Here is an 18860-nt window from a genome sequence, read left to right on the forward strand (position 1 = left end):
TGGAAGCAACTTACATTGCTGGGATCAGCCTCTCCCCTTCTTCCTTCTGCTTATCCATGTGCTGGGTGCTGGACCCCATGAAGCCCTTGGGGGGTCAGGGGAGGGCAGGGCTTCTGTGAGTGACGTAAGACAGCAAAGCAACTGAGGAGGGAACTTGGCCAGGCCGCAGGGAGGCCAGGCCGGGCTGGGGTCCCTATGTACGTAGGGTTAGGTGCGGGGTTCCAGGACGGGGGTGGGAGGGTGCCGTAGGGGACACAAGGGCTGAGGACGGCAGTGGGCAGGAAGGGTCCTCCTGAGCTCTGCCCTGAGGGCTGGGGCCCTCCACAAGGGTCCAAGCCAGGCTGGGCATGCCCGCCTGCCAACTTAGAGCTCACCTTGAGAAGGATCAGCTCTGCAGGCAGGGAGCGGCCAGGGGCACGGAGGCCACACCCTTTCACCACAACCAAACAATAGGTGCTCCCTCCGCCTGCGCCCTGCCCGGCTTCCCCAGCCGCTGTCCTTTCTCCAGGACCCCAGGAGTACCTGGATGTTGAGTTTCTACTCTGGGGTGCTCTGACCTCAAGGTCTGGGTGGTTAGGGAGCCATCCTTCAGTCCTGCGGCCACAAACAGGCCTCTTATTCCCCCACCCCTGGCAACAGTTTTTCTGTCCCTCCGACTGCCCTACGAGGCTTCCCCATGTCCCCACTATTCGGAGAGCTTGTGCTGAGAACAAAACAAGAAGTCAGTCAGCCAGGCCCAGGGAACTTTCCTGAGCATGGGGGAGGGGGCTGTGACTTCCTGGAGTCCCCTGCCCCCACCAGCGCTCCTCCTAGCCTGGGGCCTGTTGGGGCCTGGTGTGGGGAGGCCCAGGTACTGGCTCTGGGAGGGCAGGGGAAAGGGCAGGAGGCCCGGAGGCAGGCAGGGAGGGGGAGGGATTCTGCCGCGGCCACCTCTAAGTCTCCTTTCTGCTGGCTTGTGAATATTTGGCGTTTCGGAGAACTGGGAAGGCTGTACCTAGAGGGGTGGGCTGCAGTGAATGTGCCCCGCGGGTGCAGCTGTTGGGGCTCTCATTTTGGGGTGACACACGGGCTGACTTCCACCACCACTCCCGTCCTCCCAAACAGCCTTGACTATACCAAGGTGACCCACGGGGGCCCTGAATGGAGGGACTCTGCTGGGAATGACCCCCTCCACCTAACCCGGGCAGGGTGGTTGTAATTGTTTGCTCTACTGGAGTGAGAAGGAAGAGAGGGGCCACCGCTCAGGAACACCTCCCTCCTCCCGGCCCCGGAGACACCAGGGCAGCTGGGTTTCCAGGAGGCCACCTTCCCTGGCTCACAGGACTTTCTGCCCCTGCGGGGGAGGGGTCGGGCTGATCATTAACTCTTCCAGGCCCAGGTGCGGAGTCTGCAGACCCTCAGGCTGTGGGAAGGCCCAGTGGGCCGGGCAGGTGGGTAATAATGCAACCCCTGATGGCCGGTTATTCCTGGGAACCTGCTAGCGCTGCATATGCATGAATCTCATTCAAGCTCACACTGAGCCCTGCAAGGAAGGCCCTGTGCTCCCTAAGCTGACCCTCCGGAAAGTCAAATCTCCGGCCTGAGAACTCGTGCCTTGTGGGTGATGGAGCAGTGTGTGAGCTCAGGGCCCTTCCTGGTGAGCTGAGTGGGCAGGGTGACAGGACTGGAGACTCACTCGCCACAGCATCACACCCTGATGGTCAAGGCCAGAGCCCTGTAGAGGGAAAGCCAGCCTAATCCCCAAACAAGAGGCCATGCAGAAGAGGCCAGTGTGAGCTGCTTCTTGACCCCCATACGGGATGGTTTCTGCCCTCTGAGCAGACGCCCCGACTCCTCATATCACCCAGCCAGCTCTGTTTTCCTGCTGGCATGGTGACCAGTGCTGCTTATGAGAGTGGCCTGGGTTCCCGTGCAGACCCCTGGGTTCCTGTGGCCAGCCTGCCCTGGACAAGCCCAGGAGAGGGAATGAAACCCAGAGCTGTCTGTTACTTGACAGGACCTTGGCCACCCTGACTAGTCGGGGCATCAGGGTCTGTGAACTTACTCAGCGACTGGATGTTGAGTTCCTACGGCGCACCTGGCCTTAGGCCGGCTGTGCTCCTGTAAGTGGCTCCCTGTTCAGGACTCGGTTACCTCTGGCTCCTGGCTGTGTGTTGCTCCCTCCAAATGCAGAAATAGAAATATGGCTTTGGAATCAGAACACGCGTGCCGTGCCCCATCTGATGTCAGCTGCCTGGCTTCACCCCATCTAGGAGAAGGCTATGCCCAAGCCTCCCACAGCCAACTTTCTTCGGGGGAGTCCCATGTCCTGGTCCAGCCAGGGCCTGGCCGTCACTGGGAAGCCCTCAAGACAAGCTGTTCTGGGAAGCAGAGAGAGAAACTCCACCAGGCCCTGCAGAACTGTGGGTTTGTGCTGACACTACTTGGCAGGCCACCCTGGGGTGCTGGGGGAGCAGCCGCATGCCCTGGAGGCCTGAGGCAAGACTGTCATGGAGGAGGACACCCAGTGATTCCCAGATAGGCACCGCATGTGTGGCACCGTGGAGGCCACATGCCTAATGGCTGGGCTGCCTTTTTCCACAATGGCTTGGCTGGCCAGCCATGTCACTCCACCCCAGGGGAGCCATGGCATGTCTGGGGCAGCCAAGGGGGTCCTCAGCTTGCACGCATTTCCTGGCTTCTTCCCCTAATGAGAAAAGCCCCCGAGCCTGGTGCCGAGAGGATGCACATTGCTTTGGGGTTATTTATGACTGCCCCAAATGTGAAAAATTTTAAGTGATACAAACAGCAATTAACACTGGCCTAGCAACCAAGACAAATGAGGTGGGTGAGAAATAGGGGACCTGACCTCTGTGGGTGGGGTCAATGCTTTGATACAGCGCTTGTCTTGTCAGTCCCAGAGCAGAGGAGGTCAAAGGCAGGGCGAGGCCCCGGGGTGGCTTAAACCCTTTAAAATTTGTTTTCCCGGGAGGGAATTAATCCCAAAGCTATGGGCCTGAGGTTCTCAGGGAAGCCGTTTTACCTCAGGTAGTTGAGTCCAAAATCTGTGCGCTGGGTGAAGGGTGGCCTCATTTGTCTTGGTGGGCGAGTCGGGGGTTTGGCAGAGACTCGGGGGATGGCACCTGGCCAGGTTCCCACCTGGCCGCCCCTCCTGCTCACTCAGTCCCGGGAACTTGGGCTCACAGGGCAGCTCCCCAGGCCCGGGGGTGCAGGTGGCATTCACAGGGCCACCCCAGCAGGGCAACGTGCACAAGCTGGGCCATAACGTGGCCAGAGGCACAGAGCGTGATGGGGGCTGCAGGAGGGTTCTCCGTATCACCTGAGCCAGCGCCCCCCAGCCCCAGGGGAGCTCCTCCTGGATCTGAGCACCCCGGCAGGGGACAGGAAGGCGGGGGTCTCCTCCAAGAGGCCCCGGGAGGGGTGGGGCAAAGGAGGCAGGCTTGGGCCCGAGTCTTTCTCAGGGTGTGGTGGCCCCCGTGCCACACAACCCGCGCCCCTGGCTGCCCTCCTCTCCCTGCGTCTTCGCCCACAGCAGGTACAAGGTCCTGGAGCCCCTGCCCGGCTTGCACCTTACCCTTTCTCCTTTCCACCCCATATATGCCCTCCCCCAGCCTGGCCGTGGCACCTGCGGCTGAGCAGCTGCTGCAGGTCCTCCCTGGTCTCCCCTCCATCCCACCACTGGCCGCCAAAGGAGCCTGGGTGACTGTAAAGCCTGGCTCCCCTAAATAAGGCTCTAAGGCGTGGGCTCCCAACTCTCTAGGAAGCTGGGGCCTCGAAAGAGGGACAGACCAATTGCCGCCGGCTGCTTTGCAGCTGAGGGGCCTCAGGTGTGGATGACTGTCTCCGTGCTGGGGTCCCTGGCCTGGTGCCATGGAGGGCCCCAGAAATGTTCATGAGTTCTGGGCCCGGTGGGCCAGCCATCACCACTCGCCAAGCGTCACTTGTCACTCGGCGGCATTACTGCTGGAGTCCCCGCCCCAGCAACCCCCCACTTGTACCCACAAGGGCCATGCTCATGTGGGCCCGGTGTGCCGTGCCCACCCCCACCCAGCCACCTCCAGAGCCCCTGCCCCGGGCTCCCCGTTCCAGGTGAGATGCTGACAAGCTGCAGGTCATGTGTCATGAAGGAACCAGAGATCAGGCCCCAGGATCTGGACTCTCTGGTCAGGTATACCTGCGTGCACCACTTCTTTGTGTGAGGAAGGGATGCTGCCAGAAAGATGGTGGTGGGCAGCCTAACTGGGCCTCGAGGCACTCTCACACATGCACCCGCCATTGCTCATGTCACCCCGGGCTGGGCACGCTGGCTCCGTCCGGGCCCTTCACCCTACGCACCTCTGCCCCTGCTGTGCCCTCTGCCTGGCATGCTGTCTCCTTCCTGAAGAACCCATCTCTGTGGAGCCTTGGCCGACCCTCCTGCTCCACCTCTCTGCCCAACACTTCAACACCTGCTGCACTAAAAGCTCCGCCGTCCACCCAGAGCACGCACAGTGTCAGAGCCCTGTGCCCAGCGACACAGAGGTGAGCAGCAGAGAGCAGGCCCTCGTCCCCACTGATGACGTGGAGGCGCCACACGAGGAAGCCTAGAACCCACAGCCCAGCAGGCAGCATGGTGAGAGCGCACGTTTTGCCTCTCAGGGGTCTAGGAGGGCAGGTAGGGCGCTGGGCAGGGCCTCAGGGGCTGACCAAGGTTGCTCAGGCTGTGTGAGGCGAGTGGCCTGCTAGGAAGTACGAGGTAGGTGGGGCCTCACCTGACCAGGTCGGGTGAGGAATGCTAGAATGCTATTGTCTGGCTTATCCCTGAGGCGGCTATACAAGCAGGCTTTTCCAGGATGGGCCCTGGGCGAGGCCAGGACCACGCCATGCCTGAGGCTTCAATCCATGGCTCAGGCCTGGAGACACTCCTGCATCCAAGCTGTTCTCTTTCTCCTGAGACTCCTGTGGGCTGGGGGCCACGGGCTCGGCACCCCCCACCTGACCCCAAGTGAAGGCACCTGGAAGCCTCCCAACTGAGCAGGGGGCAGTGGGACGCAGAGAACAAAGGCCCAGTGGTGAGCGGTACAGTGGCTGCTGTTTCTGCAGGGCTGGGCTCTGAGTGGGCGTTTGCCCATCTGGAAGCAATACTGCAGTAACTTAAAGGGCCAGAGTACGGGAGAGTCTCTGAATATGTGAATTCTACAGTGAGGAATATGGATTTAATGGATAATCTTACCAGCAGCCAACAGAACCCAGATTCCTCCCTAGGCCTTCACCCTGCACTTGGCTTCCACCAAAGCCCAGCCCAGCCAGGGACCAGCAGCGCCTGTAGCCACGGCCTCCAGAAACCGGGCTGCCCCGGGATCTGGGCTGACTTTTCTCTCATTGGATGGGAGTCGGGGGAACAGAGAACTGCCCCAGAAACACCAAGAGTCGCTATTCTTGAGACTCCCCCACTTACAGAGGAAAGTGAGGTGGGACAAAGTGGAACAACGAGGTTGGGGGATGTTGACTAATTAAAATCTACAATGGCTATGACTTGTTCTGGAATCTGGGGGAGAAGAAACCATTTCTGTAGCTTTCCCCAACTTAATATAGCTGGAATAATAAAATGAAACAATAGAAACCACAGCGGAAAAGATGACTGGAGTGTTTTTATGGCGAGCAGCGAAGGGAGAGCGTAGAAGGCCCAATGGAGCGCAGCAAGCAATGTGATTCAGGGACCATTTCCAGAAGTTAGGAGGAAGAGTGGAATGCAGGTCCGGCTGGCCTGGGGCGCTGGGAAGAGCGGGGGCTCCCCCCATGCGGTCCACGGGAGCAGTGTCTCAGGCAGGGTCCTGGCTGCTTTCTGGGATCTCATTTCAGAGGTTCATCAACCCCTCAGACCGTGAAGCCTCCAGACGCCAAGTGCTTCCTGAAGTGGTGAAAACCACAGGGCCTCTAGCCCACTGCCCCCAGGGTGCCCCCGGGCTGAGGGGTGGGCCCTCCACCCTTCCCCACTTACAGCCAGGGATCTTCCAGGGAGCTGACCTTGTTCTGACAAGCCTCCCAGGGAGGCAGAGGCTGGAGTCCCTCCATGCACCCATAGCCTCCTCCCCACGTCCGGCTGAAGACTTTCTAGGAGGCGATGTGCAGGCCCCATGCCAGGAGGCTTCAAGGGTCTCGAGCTGAAAGGGCTGCTCCGGCTTCCCCGCTCTGGGGAGTGGCTGTGTCAGGGCGAGGAAGGCCCTGGGCTGGGGTGGTCACAGGAACATCCCCACTGCGGCCCACCTTAGCCCCACTCTGCATGTTCCTAGAGGAACAGAAGTCCCCAGGGCACCTCAGTGCATTCCTGTTTTATGCAGTGGGGACAGGCTCAGAGAATCTAACACCCAGGCTTTGACTCCAGTCCAGTGTGCTGTGGAGGGGCAGTGGTCTGGGCCCGGCACCTTGGGGAAGCAGGTGGGGAAGGGTCCTGTTCCTGCCCTACAATACCGCCCCGGGATTACTGAGAGCCGTGCTGCAGCTTCCCCACAGCCTTGGGGGCTGCTAGCGAGCACAGTGAGCCTGCTGCCATCTCCCTGAGCACGGACGTCCCAGCTGGACTGTGGCTCCTTGGGAGCAGGAACACCAGCATTCGCTCACAGTATGCTGCAATCCCCACGCCGAGCAGAGGGCCGGGCACACTGAAGGTGCACAATGAGTGCTGAGCGCCTGGATGGGACGAGAGGAGTGAGTGATACCCATGGCTCGACTAGGACACACACACACACACACACATCTCTTCCCAGGGTCCCAGAGGACTCCTAAGCCATCACCTCTCGGACTTGGTCCCCTCCCTGGCTTTCTGGGGGGCAGGGAATACAGCCAGTATTTGCCCCTTATAAGACGGGGAGAGAGACCCGGCAAGGCAACAGCCTACTGGCGGGCAGTGATTAAATTTGGCCCATTGGCACAGCCCAACCCTGCCCAAGGGACAGACACAGGTGAGCAGGTGAGCAGCCCAGCTGCCTGCCACTGGATCCAGGAGAGTCTGCCAGGAGCCGACTCTGCGTCCCCTCAAAGGTACCCTCAGAAGCAGTGCCAGGACCCCACTCCCCAACCCAGCCCCCAGGGCTGGAATCTGGATTTGAGGCCCTCAATTTGAAAGGAAAGTTGAAAGACCAAATTTCATTTGAAGCTGCCAAAGCCCTACTCCCTGGCTCCAGGCCCCCAGTTTGCCCCCCTCAGTATTTAAGGGCTATCTGTTGACCATGGGGGCCTCTACTTACACTGTTTGCCCGGGAGACAGTTCAGGTACTCCCACAGAACTTCCTGCCATTTCTGCGCCCTGTGCCTCCCGGCCGCAGAGTGAGTGAGATGGGGGAGCCACCTTAGGGAGCCACAGTCCAGGGGGGTGGCACTCCCACTTGGCAGAGGACAACCAAAGCACGGGACGGGTTCTTACAAGGGGCATGAGTGCACCCGGATGCGGGGAGTGCCTCAGGGAACCTGCTGGGACGCAGGGCCAGGGCAACGGTTTGTGCATGCAGCAAGACAGGACTGTGAAGGGGCAGAGAGAGGGCCTGGGGGCCTGGAGCAGTGAGGAGCCCCCCGGGGACGGTGGGCTTGGAAGCCTGGATGGGGCTGGTCTGTGAGACAGAAGGATGGCTGCTGGTCACTGCTGCACAAAACACCATGGAGTCAATAAAATAAATGTTAAAGTTATACTCTGAAAACTATAAGATGTTTTTGAAAGACATGGAAGCACATCTGAATAAAATGGAAAGATAACCCATGTTCATGGACTGGAAAGCCGAACATAGTTGGGATCCCAGTGCCCAGTGGATCTACAGATTCGGTGCAATCCCTCCCGGAATCCCAGCCGGTTCCTTTGCAGAATTACAAGTTGGTCCTGACATTCACAACTGCACGTCAAGGGACCTACGACAGCCAAACCATCCTGAGAAAGGAGAACAAAGTTGGAAAACACACTTCCCAATTTCAAAATTTACTACAAAGAGACAGTGACTGAGGCAGTGTGGTACTGGCATGAAGGGAGGCACACAGATCAATGGAAAAGAATTGACATTCCAGAAAAAATGTCAGATCAATGGAATAGGATTGAGATTCTAGAAATAAACTCTTACATTTACAATTAATTGGTTTTTGACATAGGTGCCAAGACCACTCAATGGGGAAAGAACAGTTTTTTCAACAAATGGTACTGAGATAAGCAGATATCTATCTATATACCAAAGAATGAAACCAGATTCCCATCTCATACCATACACAAAAATGAACTTAAATACATCAAAAACCTAGATGTAAGGGCTAGAACTATAAAACTCTTCAAGGAAAACACAGGAATAAATCTTTGGACTTACACATTAAAACATTAAGCAACAAAATCAAAAATAAATAAATCAGACTTCATTAAAACTGAAAATCATTGTGAGTCAAAGGACACCATCAAGAAAGACAACCCACAAAATGGAAGAAAATGTATCTGATAAGGAACTTGTATCAGAATATATATATAGAACTCATCCAATAATAAAAAGATAAATAATTTAAAGATAGGCAACACAATAAAAAATTGGGCAAAGGATCTGAACAGGCATTTCGTAAAGAACATATACAAAGAGCAACGAAGACATAAATAGACGTTCAACATCATTGGCCATCAGGGAAATACAAATCAAAACCACAATGTGATATTCACCCCCACTAGGATGGCTATAAGGAAAATGACAAGCAGCAACAGGTGCTGGCAGGGATGTGGCGAATCAGGGTCCTCATTGATGCGGGCGGGAAGGTAAGTGGTGCAGCCGCTTTGGAAAACAGCCTGGGAGCTCCTCATGAGGTTCAACCCAGAGCTGCCGTATGACCCAGCAAGTCCACTCCTTGGCATGTACCCGAGAGAAATGGAAATACACCTCCATAAAAAAGTCACACCCGAATGTTCATGGCAACATTACTCTTGTAGCTGAAATGTGGAAACAGCCCAAAAGTTCGTCAATGGATGAACGGACACATAAAACTTGGTCTAGCCATACAATGGAATATTATTTGGCCATAAAAAGGAATGAAGCCCTGACACAGGCTGCAGTGTGGATGAACCTTGAAAGCATATGCTCAGTGAAAGATGCCAGCCATAGAAGACTGTGTATTGTGTGATCACACTCATATGAAATGTCCAGGACAGGCACGTCCAGAGAGACAGGACATAGGTTGGTGGCTGCCTGGGGCTGAGGGGTAGGAGGGGTGTGGGGAGTGGCAGATGAAGGGGTCAGGGTGTCTTTAGGGGTGCTGAAAACATTTTGGAACTAGATAGCGGTGGCGGCTGCACAATTTTGAACGTACTAGAAGCCACTGAATCGCACACTTTAAATGGGTGGTTGGCATGGTATGTGAGTGATATCTGAACGAAACTGTTGCAAAAATAAAAAATAGAAACCCAAAACCACAAAACAAACAAATAACCTTGCAGGACCACAGCACCATAGCTGGCCTCAAGAGGGGCCCCCAAGTCTGGGCTGACCCTGAATGTGGGGGTCCAGGAAGCCCCCACAGGCCTTGGGGGCCCAGTTCCTAGCCACGTCCTGCTACACGGCTCCCAGGTTGAATATTTCTCATGGTGAAGGCCCAGGGACCGCGAGCCAGAAGTCCTCTGCAGCTGGGGTGGGGGGCGGGGGGGGGACCTGGAAGCCACACAGCAGAGATGGAGGCTCCCACGCTCCAGGGCCAAGCTGACGTGACTAAAGTTAAACAGACCCCATGCCACAACAGGGTTACAGCTAGTTCTGTGCAGCGTGCTGAGCCCCTCACCAGAGATGGCAGCCATGGGGAGGGGTGATGGGGCAGGCAGCCCCAAAGGTAATTTGCACACGGAGTTTATAAGGCCCCTCAGCTCTTTTAAACATATGCTTCTCTGATTATAAACAGCTGATGGCTCACAAGATTCAGATTTTCCAGCAAAGCTTCCAAAAAAAGATTACACTCCAAGCAGAGAAAGGTGACCGGGTGCTTTGCTGCGGACGTACATCCAACAATGCTCTCCCGCAGCTGGAGCCGCCCCCGTTGCCAGGCTCCGAGTGTGTCACATCTGTAAAATGTTTGCTGCCATTGACATGTCCCAAGGAGGGCTTTGGCCCTGGCCGTGGGCCTGGCGGGGGGGATGGGGTGAAGGAGACGGAGCCCCCATCTCAGGCTGGGTCCCCCGCCTCCTTGGACCCGAGGCGGCCGAAGCCTTCACTGCCCTCATAGACTTCACTTCCCAGGTGGAGGGCTGACGCTTCAGCCACTGCCCACCCTGTGCATCCCCGGAACTCTCTTCAGGGGCTGGAGCCTGTGCTCACGCCATGTCCCACTGCCCCACCCTCTTTGGGGATTTGAGGCACACCAGAAGGAAGTCAGCAACACAGCAGAGGGGCAGCGTGAGACAGAAATGCCGACAAGGGCTGATGGCCCCAGTGAGACCCCAGCTCTGCTCAGCTGGGCTGCTAGTAGGTCAGGCCACAGACCCACGAAAGGAAAGGACTCTGCCCAGAAAGGGTCCAGGTCAAGTTTGTTAAGTGGCTGCTGCTGAAGTGAGTTTGGGCCAGGTATGTCCTCTCCCTACTGAGGACAGACTCCTAGGCCTCTCCAGCTACATAAAAAAGAACGCCATGTTCAAGTGGAACAACTAATAAGCAGGGGCTGCTAGGAGTCCCCGCCTTGGTCATGTGTTGGGAGGGTCCTAGGGAACAGGGGCACAGCCTGAGGGACCTGGTACCTCTGGGGCTCGGCTACCCACGTGGCCTCCCCTGCCTGGCCCACAGGTGAGACCCTGGGAAGAAGGGCTGCACATGCAGGTTCAGTGCCCAGGAGGCCAACGTGGGCAAAGGCAGTCAGCCCGTGTCTACGGCAGGACTGCCTAACAGAGGTGTGTGGCTGCTGTGCAAGCAGGGGCCATGCTCTGCCCACTGAGGCCATGTGGTAGAGAAGAAAGGGCAGACAGGTGGATAGAGCCTGGTCCGAGGATGCCTGGGCACAAAGCTGGGCTCCAGGACCTGATACCTGTGTGAAGTCTGGCGAGTCCCTTGACCTCACTGTGCCTCAGTCTCCCCAGGCCACGTCACTGTCACAAAGCCCTGATCTCACACAGTGACCACCTCGAGCTGTTGGTCAGGCGAGACAGACTGCACCTTCTAGTTGGAGAGCAGGGTGCTGGGAATGGACCATGAGGAGAGCATGTCCAGTACAGTGTGGGGATCCTGTCTGCCCTTGCTCTGTGCCCTCCAAGGTGTGCTGGGGGACAGACCAGTGGGATCCACTCAGAGACTCAGATGAGAAGGTGCCCTAGCAGCCTAGCCCTGGAGGCTGCCTGGTGAGGTGGGGCACCTGGTCAGCAGCCTCAGGTGAGGTGGGCATTGCTCTTAGCGCCACCCATGTCCAAAGAACTGGATATACATGTTCTCTTGGGAGAAAAAAATCACCTATTACAGCTGCTGGATCACACTCCAGCTGGCAGTTCCTCCCATCATAAGCTTATTGTCATCAAGTCACCCCCTTCTCAAATGCCACCAGCTTTCTGCTGCCCAGAGACCACCTACTAAGTCAAAATCTCTCACCTCTGTGAGTGAGGCCCACACAGGGGTGTGCTTCTTACAGGTGCCCCAGATCAAGAGTCCCTGGGCTGGAGGACAGAATCTTCTGAGAGCGTGGAAATATGATTTGCATGCCTGGGGCAGATGTCACAGCACCCATTCTCCTGGTCCCAGATGACACCCTCCTAGAAGCCATCAACCACTGGCAAAAGCATACGAGAGACTGAGCCCTCTTTGCTGTCCCTATCATAAGTCAGTTCAAACTCTGTGACGGTGGCTGTATCAGCTAGCTATTGCTGAGTAACAAATTACCCTCCTACCCCACAGCTTAAAGCAGCAAACATTTATTATCTTGCATGGTTTCTGAGGGTCAGGAATCTGAATGGCTGGGTGATTCTGGCTCAGGGTCCCTTTGTGAGGCTGTTGGCCAGGACTATGGTCATCTGATGGCTTGACTACAGCTGCAGGATCTGCTCAAGAGATCTGCACATTCATGAGGCTGTTGGCTGGAGGCCACAGTTCCTCACTGAGTGGGCTGCTTGAGCGCCCTTACAACATGGCAGCTGGCTTCTTCTAGCATCAGCAATCCCAGTGAGAGAGGAGGACACTGCAATGCCTTTCGTGACCTCGTCTTGAAAGTCACACTCTGTCATTTCTATCATATTCTGTTTATCAGAAGCAGATCGCTCAGTCCAGACCGAACTCAGGGAAAGGAGTTAAGCGCTACCTCTTGAAGGGAGGATTCTGAAAGACCTCACAGACAGACCTTAAAACCACAGGGTTCCACGATGTTCCAGCCGGACTGTCCTTTCATCTCATTCCTCTTTTGTGTCCAAATCGCATCCATCCTCTGAGCCTGTGTGGCTCAGTTAGAACCTTCTCATTTGTGCCACTGCCCACCCGAGACCCAGAGGGTTTCACAAGCACAGAGCTGCGGCTATAGTGGGCGCTTTGCAGTTGTCTGTCTGCATCACTAATATTGATGGAGGATGCTTCGGTGCTTAAGAACAACCTATAACCACCAGAGAAATGGCAATGGGGCCTCCTGTTAATGTCTTTCCCGAGCGTGGGAGACAGTTGTAGCATTTTCTGGGTTGCTCCTGGCAGTGCCACTGTCCTCAACGGGCTGGACCTACTCAACCCAGAGGGCTGGGGAGACCGAGGCTGAGGGATGGCTGTGGAAATGGCAGGTGTAGGCAGGAAGTGGGGGCAGGCGTGCCCAGGGATGGCGTGCATTGTGGGAAGGAACTGACCCTGGAAGGTGGTGGCAGGAAAGGCTTTTAGCTCCCTTTCCTTTCCCGCCCCCCATGCCTGGCACCCAACCAGGCCCCCAGCAGGTGCTCAGGAGACAGCTGCTGAGTTAACCCGCATCGAAATGGGGGCTCTGGGAGAACTGGAGTTGGTTCACCCAGGCTTGGCTGTGCAGTGCCCACACATATACACACACTGCACAGCTGCCCTGCTGACGGGAAGCAGCCCAGCCCCAGGCCGCCACTCACCGGGACTGCCAGGGCGCCAGCCCCCCTTCTGGCCTCACATTATTGCTGACCCTGATGCAGGAAAGCAAAACTGCTCGTGAGGAAAGGCCAGGGCCGACTCAAATGAGGCGTGACTACTGCATTCCCCCATAATTCCGTTCCCAGGCTGCTCTTGGAGCAGGGGGCCCAGGAGCGGCCTGGGGCTGGGCCACCCCCGGGAGCGCGGGACCAAGTCTGTCACACTCGGCCGCTCTGAGCCTGTGCCCGGCCGAGCCTGTGCGGTGGCAAAGCCAGAGTGGCGGTGCTCTCACTGAGGCTGGGCAGGGGGTGAGGCAGGACCCCACCACACAGGTTTCCTAAGACCGGACTTGTCCTCCTGACCCATGACCTTTCCTCCAATCCTGTCCTAGGGCTATCTGCACTCCTCCTTGCGCTCAGAGCCTCACCAAAGCCACCCCCCATGGGAGCTCTGGCCGGGCCCCCCTCACCCTCCTGAGCTCCCACCTTCCCCAGGCCTCCTGCCTGTCTCCCTGGGGGATGGTGAGTCTCCCCGCAGCCCTCCTGGGCCTACTCGTGACCCCCTGCTCCCTCCAGTTCTCTCTCCATCCAGCAGCCGGAGTGCTCTTTCTAGAAGGGAGGCCTAATCCTTGTTGTCATCTCCCCAAAGCCTCCCAGGGACACCCCCTGCCATGGCCTGCAGAGCTCAGGACGACCTGGAGCCTGCCTAACTGCACTGGGGGTGCCAAGCTCCAAAGTGGGGAGCATGAGGCAGGGAGGTCTGGGGGACAAGAGCTTTGGGTGTAGACATGAGGGTGTCCCACCAGTGGGTGCAGGGGGACCTGGAGGAGGAAGGAGGGTACACCAATGCCAAGAGCCAGGGGAAAGCAGGGAGTGGTCAACAGACCGATGTACCCAAAGCCATCAGGATGGGGAGCCCAGGCGGAACACAGGTGCAAGAGGCGAACAGAGGCCACAGGAAGAAGGAGATTCACAGTGAGGTCGTGGGAAGCAGGGTCAGCAGAGACCTGTGATCAGTGAAGAAGCCACAGGACAGAGGGTCATGGGGGTCACAGAGTCCTCCCTCGGGACAGCTGCAGTGGTGTGAGAGCATGTGCAAAAGCCGCACCGAGGGGGCCGGGGGGCCACTGGTGCTGGGGATGTGGAGATGGTGGGTGTCCGCTGCAGGGGCTGTCCTGAAGGGTGGGCTCGGCAGCTGCACCAGCCACCCAGGGCTGCCCTGGGCTCCTTGTTGCCCTCCACGTCCCTGTCTGCTTCAGAGAGCAGCAGGGGCAAGGGCTGTTCTCGGGAAGAGGGTGCTGAGGCAGCCACGTGGCCCTGGGCCTCTCTATTTTGGAGGGAAATAGCTCTCTGGGACCTGGCTGAGCCTGAAGCTGCTTCCGTCCTCAGACTCTGGGGGAGGGGGGCAGTGGGGCAAACTGCGGCCCAGAGAATCCCTCAGAGAACCCATGTCGCCTGGGTGTGGCGGGGCCCCCACATCATCCTTTCCCCAGGCCTTGCCTGCAGGAGGAGGGCTGGTGCTGCCTGCAGGACACGGTGGGGCCCTGGGCCCCATCTGCACTTCTGTGCTGGCAAACGCAGGAGAATTAGCTCAGCAACTTCCTCCCCTAATCCCCCGCCCCCATTCTAAATACCTCGGAATCAAGAGAAAAGCCGAGTGGACGTTTTGAGCCTAATTCTCTTCAGCTGTGTGTGCGTGTGCGTGTGCATGTGTGTGTGCGTGTGTGCGTGCACTCGGGTGCAGAGGCCTGGGAGGAAACCTTTTGAACCCTGAGTATGAGTGCTGCAGAGAGCATGAGGGATGCTAGGTCAGCCCCCACCCCACACAGATGAGCTAAACCAGATGCCCTCTGTCACTTGGGCAGCTGGGTAGAGGCCACCAGGTGCCTGGGCTCTCTGCCCCATACCACTTGGCAGTCCTGAGCTCAGGAAGGTGACAGGGGCAAGGTGCCGCATCCCAGGGCCTCCAGAACCAGAGAGGCCTCAGGCTGGCCTGGGTTTGAGAGGGACCCTGGCACAACCCAGAGAGGAGCTGGCTGTGTCTGCCACCCCTTCCCTGAATGCTGCCAGTGTGCCCAGAGCCAGCTCCCGGTCCCTTCCCAGCCTGTCTGGCAGCCCCCAGGGTTGGCCTGGAGTCCACCCAGCCTCACATGGTACGCCAGTCAATTCCCACGTGTCTCTTGTCTCCCGACGAGACAACAAACCCCTCTCAGTCTTGGGCTGTTTTCTTCTGTCTGTCTCTACCAAAGGGCTAGAGAAGAGGCGGGGGCTGGGGTGCACACAACAGGTGCGCCTGGGCTGGCAGGCGGCACTAGCTGATTGACGGCACCCCATGTGCGGTGAGGGGGTGAGGGGTGAGGACTCGGCCCGCATTTGACTCGGAACCACCCTGCCAACCACTCTGTCACAATGGACAACGGCAGCTCCTTGTTCTGGCTCGGAGCACAGCCCGAGAAGACAGTCACACAAGGATGCTGTGCCCTTGGGTTTTACCATGAAGGAGTCTGTTAGGAGAAACCCCAGCGTGCAGGACCTCAGGGTCTGAGGTCTGTGTGGCGAGCACCATCCCGTGAACATACAAATGAATGGAGTCAGCTGCTTGCAAAATGGACCCCCCACCCAGGTACATGATTAGAACACACATTGCGTTAAGTATTAGATCAAATCAGCTCAATTCTCACAATTTTAGAAATCAGCTTTCAAGATGAAATCCCAGTCAACACCTCTTGTCCCTCTTTACTAGGAGGATGGTCACCATTTTTAGTGGACTTGCTTTAGTGGGGCTGTTTATCCCATGCTCAACATCCTTGGATGAAAAACAAATCCAAAATAAAAACGTTGGGGAAATACCATGTTCACAAGTCAAGAGTAGAGGCATCAATCATGGTACCTCCGCACGGTACAGCTAACAAGGGTAACCTAGGGATCTATACGTTCTGATAAAGAAGACTGGCCAGAACCCTTTGAAAGCTTCAGTCTTTCCTTGTGGAATGTAAACCCCACATAGGCAGGGTTTTTGTTTTATCAAAATCTGTGAAATTGCTCTGAAGACCTGGGGCTCCCATTCCCCTGGTGAAGTAGAAATGGACATGCCCGGCGGGGTCCACAGAAGGGTCCTGGTCTCCCACAGAAGGATGCGGGGCTGGAGCCCGGGGGGCAGAGGGCTGTGCCATGTCCTGCTGGCCCCCGAGCCTGGGCTGCGTTCAGGCTAACACTGCAGTGGGCTCTCTCACATGCTGTCTCTCATTTTGGTCTGAACAGCTCCATGAACCTGGCAGCACCACTGCCATCTTACCAACAGGGCTCCCAGCACTGCAGAACGTGGGAAAGGACTTTTGTCCTTCCCTGCCATTGTTTTCCTCGGGCAGAGAGTAATAGTGGTCACCTGGTGGGAGTTGGGGGAGGGACGCTGGGCAGGCAGAGGGGGCAGGAGAGAGGGCAACTAGGGTAACTAAGAACCTGTCCAGAGGAGGCAGGGAGGTGACAAGGGCCACATGGAAGCCTAGGCTCCAAGTTCCCAGAGCATGCTCCATTGCTCCATGGGACTTCACTTACAAAACACAAGTTCAAAGACAAAATTATTAAGAATTTCAATATGGTGACAGCAGGGCATTAAACCCTAAGTGTGGGGCCCTCCTGAGCACAGTGCCCCGTGCCCCGTGTGATGGTACTGGTTACAACCCACCTTGGATAGGTAGAAACCAAAAAACAACTAGCTGGATGGCGTTGGTAGATCCGAATCAAATGTACTGCCCTATGCTTTTTGCCCCACCTTCCTGTGGGCTGGGCAGTGGACGGGGAGGTGACCCATCTGGGCATTGTTTCTCAAGGTCAGAAAAAAAGCTGTTGACATCTGAAAAGATGACACCATTCTCCCTTTCTCCTCCAGGATGAGTCACAAGGACCCCAGTCTGTCACCTTTGGAGAGACCCCTGGCTCTTTTCATAGACATGTATTTCAGGCAAAAGCAGTTGAGACGAAGGCCTGGCTGAGTGCTCTGTGTGCAGGATGGCCGCTCGCGGGCTCCAGCACCTCCGTTCCCCCCTTGTTTGAAGTCCGCCCTGAGTGGGCTGTGGGGGAGGGCAGCAACCTCTGAGAACGCACAGGGTTCACCGGCGGGTCCAAACTGCCCAGACCTGCTGGGAAAACCACAGGTTTCCCAGTGACAACAGGCTTCCGGATGGCTGTTTGCTGCAGATGGCTAGTGTTTAGGGCAGTGCCTGGTACCCAGGGGGAGGCCAGTGGACGTAGAGGTGGGGGGATGGGGGGAGGGAGGAAAGAGGAGCGATTGATGGAGGGAGCGGTGGATGGAGGGTGGGCTGGAGGAGGGACGGGACCATCAAGAGACAGTGACCTGCCGGAGAGCCTGCCGGAGAAGGCTGTACGCAGATCTGTCGGGGTCCAGCCGGAGGCCGACCACCTGGGTCACCTGCGCCCTGTCACCTGCCCAGGGTGAAGCCCCTGCAGGCGCCCCAGCTGCCTCAGGCCAGCGGCGCAGTCCCCGTGGGCGGTGGGAGGCCCCGCTCGGCCATCGCTGGCCCCCGTGAGCTGAGTGCCGCAGAGGGGCTTGGACCTGGAGGGGCGCCCTCAGAGCCCAGCACACAGCGCAGGCACGGTACGTGGCGCCGGACTCACCCGGCCAATCCGACCCTGGGTGGCATCGGCAGAGGCCAGCCCCGGCCAATGGCAGAGCGCGGCACACGCTCTCCGCATCCAGCCAACCCGCGCAGCGGCACGCGGCAACCCCCCTGCAGGCCTGTCCAATCAGCGACGGGGACGGCTTTTACGTCAGTTGGGGTCGGGGCTCTGCAGCATCAGCTCCGCAGAAAGGCGCTGCGCTCGGCTCAGTCTGCGCTCAGTCTGCGCTCCTCCCGCGGCCGTACAGTCCGCGGCCGCGCTCTCGCCAGGGCGCGCTCCTCCCGCGGCCGCGCTCCCCTCAGGCCGCCCCTCCCAGGCCTGGGCTGCTGCCGGCCGCCCTTCTCAGGCCGCGCTCTCCTGCTGCCGCGCTCCTCAGGCCCCTCAGCGCCTCGGCGCCCGGGCGGCGCGGGACGGGCGGTCGCCGGCGAGCTGAGGTGAGGTCTGCGGGGGGCGCAGGTGGGCGGCGGGTCCCGCGGTCTGCGGATCCCGGGCCCGGCCGGCGCTCCGCGCTGCGCCTCACGGAGGCCGGGCCGGGGTTCCGCCTGCGTCGCAGTTCCGAGTCGGGAGCCCGCGTCCGGAGTGCGCCTCGGGGGCCGGTCCTGCGGGCGGTCGCGGTTCGTGTCTGACGTGGGAGGTCGGTGGTCCCGGCTGGGGTCTTGAGTCCGCACGGTGGTTCTGAAGCAAGGTCGCCAGGTGCTGGTGGCGGGTCTAGAGTCCAGTTAGGACCAGAGCCCCCGGTCGGGGTCCAGGCCGGGGTGCGGAGACTGCGTCTCGCACTGGGCGATGGTTCTGAGCCGGACACTGGAGTTCAGGTTAGCGGTCCGAGTCGGGATCAGGGTCCAGGGTCGGCGTCCAAGTCGGGGACCCGGGTCAGGGTCCGGAGACTAACTGGTTGTTCGGAGTCGGGGACGGGAGTTCGGGTTAGTGGTCCGAGTCGGGGTCCGAGTCGGGGACAGGAGTCCGGGGTCGGCGTCCAAGTCGGGGACCCGGGTCGGGGTCCGGAGACTGTCTGGCACCGCGTGGTTGTTCGGAGTCAGGGACTGGAGTTCGGGTTAGTGGTCCGAGTCGGGATCAGGGTCCAGGGTCGGCGTCCAAGTCGGGGACCCGGGTCGGGGTCCGGAGACTGTCTGGCACCGCGTGGTTGTTCGGAGTCGGGGACTGGAGTTCGGGTTAGCGGTCCGAGTCGTGGTCCGAGTCGGGG

At 58.3% G+C, this 18860-nt stretch overlaps 1 protein-coding gene and 1 long non-coding RNA gene across 8 annotated transcripts in view; one reads left to right on the forward strand and one right to left on the reverse strand.

Annotated features, from left to right (window-relative positions):
• Nucleotides 1-18860, reverse strand: part of KCNQ1 (potassium voltage-gated channel subfamily Q member 1) — a 329509-nt gene that overhangs the window by 112909 nt on the left and 197740 nt on the right. The gene's annotated exons all lie outside the window — the stretch shown is intronic.
• Nucleotides 17285-18860, forward strand: part of LOC140844537 (uncharacterized) — a 43930-nt gene continuing 42354 nt past the window's right edge. The window contains exon 1 of the long non-coding RNA XR_012123043.1: nucleotides 17285-18093. This is a non-coding gene — a long non-coding RNA (uncharacterized lncRNA). The remainder of the gene's footprint in view (nucleotides 18094-18860) is intronic.

The sequence above is a fragment of the Manis javanica genome, chromosome 11 (genome assembly GCF_040802235.1).
Source record: "Manis javanica isolate MJ-LG chromosome 11, MJ_LKY, whole genome shotgun sequence".
Classification (NCBI taxonomy): Eukaryota; Metazoa; Chordata; class Mammalia; order Pholidota; family Manidae; genus Manis; species Manis javanica.